The 4,303-nt window shown below is 32.3% G+C and overlaps 1 long non-coding RNA gene across 1 annotated transcript; it reads left to right on the top strand.

The window, feature by feature from the left end:
• The first annotated feature begins 1,379 nt into the window (after positions 1-1,379).
• LOC108663960 lies at positions 1,380-2,669 on the top strand. The gene is made up of 3 exons (XR_001930046.1): positions 1,380-1,419; positions 2,081-2,156; positions 2,630-2,669. It is a non-coding gene; the product is annotated as an uncharacterized LOC108663960 (long non-coding RNA).
• Positions 2,670-4,303: the final 1,634 nt, after the last annotated feature.

Here is a 4,303-nt window from a genome sequence, read left to right as displayed (position 1 = left end):
TAAAGTTATGAGTGACTTTGAAGGTAAACCTTGGATTGTTTAAGTTCTTAATGGAACTTTATTAAAGGAAGGGTATGGACTAGTATAAGATGAATGAATCAAGGCTGAGAAATTTGGCATTGAGCAAATTAATAAAATGATGATTAGGTATACATAAGTAAGTATGATATGTGATCGAAATCGGTATAATTGAGATGAAGTTATGGTTCAAATTTAATAAGGGTGATAAAGGTATGCTTGGTGACTCGATATAAGAAATCATGATTGTGAAAAGTACTGCTGATCTAGCTTCAAAGGATAATAATTGCCATAAATAAAGCATTTAATTGAACTAAGGTGAACGAGGTAAATAAATTGAATGTCCCTATAAAAGAAAAAAGGAATAGGATCATAGAAGGAGATTGACAACACAACATCGACGTGAATTCGAGGACGAGTTCTATTTAAGTAGGGGAGATTGAAATGCCCCATACTTTGATATGGTGATAAATAAAGTTGGTCGGATGCGAATTGAGGCATAATAAGGAACTTTGAGAACCAAAGAGACAAGATAAAATTTTTAGAATAAAATAATATTTTATTAATGAAATAATATTAAAGTATTAATATTTAGCCGGATGTCGAAATCAGTCATGAAGAAGGATCATATGGTTGATCCAAGTAAGGGAGAAGATGTCAAGCCTGACTCTATAAAAATACTTGTCATGACATACATGTGATGGATAGCATGTTTGCATGCTAGGAGAATCCCGAAAAATTTACAAAAGTCGGTATTATACCTAGAGGTACAACAAAGTTGATTTAAGCCTCGAACTAGATCAAATAGAGAATTTAAGATGAAATTAAGAATATTAAAGTCCCAGAATGGTTTAATATGGTGATTTGGAGTTCGAGGATCAATTTGGAGTCAAACCGAAAATTTCACTATCTAGGGGCAAAATGGTAATTTTGCCACTCAAAGACAAAATGAGAATTTTTTTTTAAAGATTTTGATCATATTTGACTTATTGGAGTATGATTTGAGGTTGAGAAGTGAAAACTTGTGATCTTGGTATTTTTCAGAGTATAGGGGTAAAATAGTAATTTTGTCACCCTAGGGGCAACATTTTAATTTTCCACCACCAGAACACTTGTCCAGCATATGGATTTTATCCAATTTTATCATGGATAATTGAAAGAATTTATATGGTGGAGAGAGAAAGCTTAATAGTTAAGAAATAAAAATGGACTAATGAAATGGTGACACATGGCATATTTATAACCATTAAATATTTGGCTTATAAATTAACACAAATCAGCCCATTTTCTCATTCATATGGCCGGCCAAAGAAGAACAAAGGAGGAAAGGAAAAAAACAAGAACCCTGGGTGGGAAAATTAAAGAAAAATTGGTGGATTTCAAGGAATCAAGCAATCAAAGGTAAAATTTCTTGATTTTGACTTGTGATCTACCTTTCCCATGCATTTCTTCTTATTTTCCATGGTTAGATTTCATGTTTTCATGGTGAATTCATGGCTGGTCAAAATGGGTATGGAGAGAGAAAGATGTTGGATTGATTTGATTTTAAGTTATGTTAGTGTTTTTAGTTAGTTTAGCATATTTAGAAATAAAACAACAAGAAAAGAATTCATTTTCCCCCATCACCATCATTGGCCAAATTTTCTAGGGAGGATATTGTGGCTGAAATTGATGATATTTCAGGATATTTGGGTGATATTTAATGTTTGGTGAGGGTAGAAATTAAATGGAAAATTTTGGTGTGAAAATTCAAATTTTTACCTAATGTATAGACATGTGTGATTATTGACCCGGGACTGATAAATTGAATCTCATTCACAGTCACTGAGGTAATTTAGGTATAATTGGAGTGTAGAAAGTGAGAAAAATTGATTTGAAGTTAAATCGGAGATTTTAGCCGATTAGGTCGAATATAGTGTAACTTAGGTTGAATATCACATTTAAGTGATTAATCAGACATTTTGCATCCCATCACATGCATTCATTTAGATTTAGAGAGTCTGAAATAGTTTATGATAAATTGACACAATTTATTGAAACTCGTGTCACGTATGATGTATAGGTGGTGAGCCCTCTAACAAGGGTAGAGAGATTGTGCCCGAAGACTAGGAATAAGAGTATATCAAACTCCTAGTACTGTGAGTAACCTTACCATCATTTTTATTATCTAAAGTATGTTTTTAATCGATTTTGGTGAAATTTTATGAAAGGAGTTTAAATGGTAAATCTTTGTGTTTTACAAACAAAANTGAGTAACCTTACCATCATTTTTATTATCTAAAGTATGTTTTTAATCGATTTTGGTGAAATTTTATGAAAAGGAGTTTAAATGGTAAATCTTTGTGTTTTACAAACAAAATGTATTTACATGAAAGGATTTTATAAATTGTCTTGAAATCGAATAATGATTTTGAAAAATAGAGTAATTGGAGACCACTTGTTACATTGTAAATTTATGATTTGAAATCGAATGGCTTATGACAATATTTGCATGAATGGCTGAATTGATATTTGTGTTGAAATGTATGAAATATGTATTTAGTCTTGAAAGGCTATGAATTACAATAATTGCCATATCATGTTATTAAATTTTATTGTATGGTGGGTTTAGCTTGCTGCAGTGGGCAGATTCTGTGGACCAGCCTATTAGAGGGGCACAGAATCCGGATATATATATATATATGTACCTCGGTCGGAGAGGCGAGTAAGGTATCTCCTGAGGTATGGACAGAGTTCACGTCACGTCGAACCACCTCATGATGATGAACTCCACTAACTCCAAGGAATGACTGTGTTTTTCAAACTAAAAATATGTTTTACGTGTATATGAAATTTAAACAGCCTTTGCGGGCTCAAGTGTATGCCTTTAATCAAGGTGTCATCGAGTACTATTTGATGGCATGAGCCAAATGTTTATGGAAGTCATAAGCCTTAATGAGAAATTAAATGAAATACAACCGTTTGTATGGGTTGGGATAAATTTTCAAATTGTGAAATACTTAAAAATGATGGGATATTTTAATTGTCTCATTTTACTCGGCTTTAGCTTATTTAAATGATGTTTGTTTACTCACTAAGATTTTATAATCTCACCATCCTCCTTTCCACCCATGTCAGGCTCAGAGTAGACTGTAGATAATTGGTTCCATCGGGGATTTCCATTGGATTGCATCTTCCAAACTGTAGGTTCACAGCTTCTTTAATTTTGGTTATGTGGGCTCATTTGATATTGTAAATTTAAATTAATTTAAATACTCTAGTTTATTGTGTTATAGTATGAATGAATTTATTTTGTTTTTATGTTATAAAAAGTATTTACGCATAACTCCAAAATTACTGTTTATAAGAAAATAAAATATTTTATTGAATATTTTGTTTTATCTTCTTATTATATTCAAATAATTATAATTCTATTTTAAATAAAGGTTTTAGATGCTTTAACTTATTTTTAATTGTGAATTATGCGATTGGTACTTGTTTACTACATTTTTAACTGGTTTCAAAATTTTTAGTAGAAAATGACCAAAATGCCCCTGTGAGACAAAAATTTTTAATTTATCTGTTTTAAGTTGGAAATAGTTCAAAATCCTTTGGAACATAATATTTGGCAATGGTTACTCATCGGGGGAAATGAGAAACTGATATTAAGCCTTGCGGAGTTTCGGTTGGCATTTTGGGAGATGATTGCCCATCGAGGCACCGCAGCGGTTGTCATAGGCTCGATGGGAGTTCCGGGACATGACAACAATAAGGTGACCAACTTTATTATATGGCTGTGAACAATTTTTAGATTCAATTAAAATACATGTCTCCTATGTATGACTCTTCATACAAATGTATTTTAATATCTCAATAGAACATGGTACTTTAATAGCTAAATATTGAATGCTTACTGAAACAAACTTTTTGTCTTATTATCAAATTGTACTTTCATTACAAATTAATTTAATGAATTTAAGTATGAGAATACACTTCCTTTCTAGGGCACCATATTCTCAAAATTCCCAACATGTCCCACTCGGATTAGCAAGGCACCTTGGTCCTCATCCATTGTCGGCTTCAAATTGACTAGGTTCAATTTGAGTGGAAGTGTTTCGCTAGCCCATACAAAGATTATCACCTTATGAGAGCGTAGCTACTTAACCCCTTCTTAATGAGGATAGAGCCCGGGTATAAGGCTCATGCATGAATGCAAATAGTGTCATGTGTGTGAAGGAATAGACCGATCTTTAACCACTCATCTTAAGTCCCTCTATCCTAGAACATCTACAATTATTAAAAGCAA

The sequence above is a fragment of the Theobroma cacao genome, unplaced genomic scaffold (assembly GCF_000208745.1).
Source record: "Theobroma cacao cultivar B97-61/B2 unplaced genomic scaffold, Criollo_cocoa_genome_V2, whole genome shotgun sequence".
Classification (NCBI taxonomy): Eukaryota; Viridiplantae; Streptophyta; class Magnoliopsida; order Malvales; family Malvaceae; genus Theobroma; species Theobroma cacao.
Note: the sequence above shows the minus strand (reverse complement) of the source record. Positions and strands in the feature narration are given on the sequence as shown.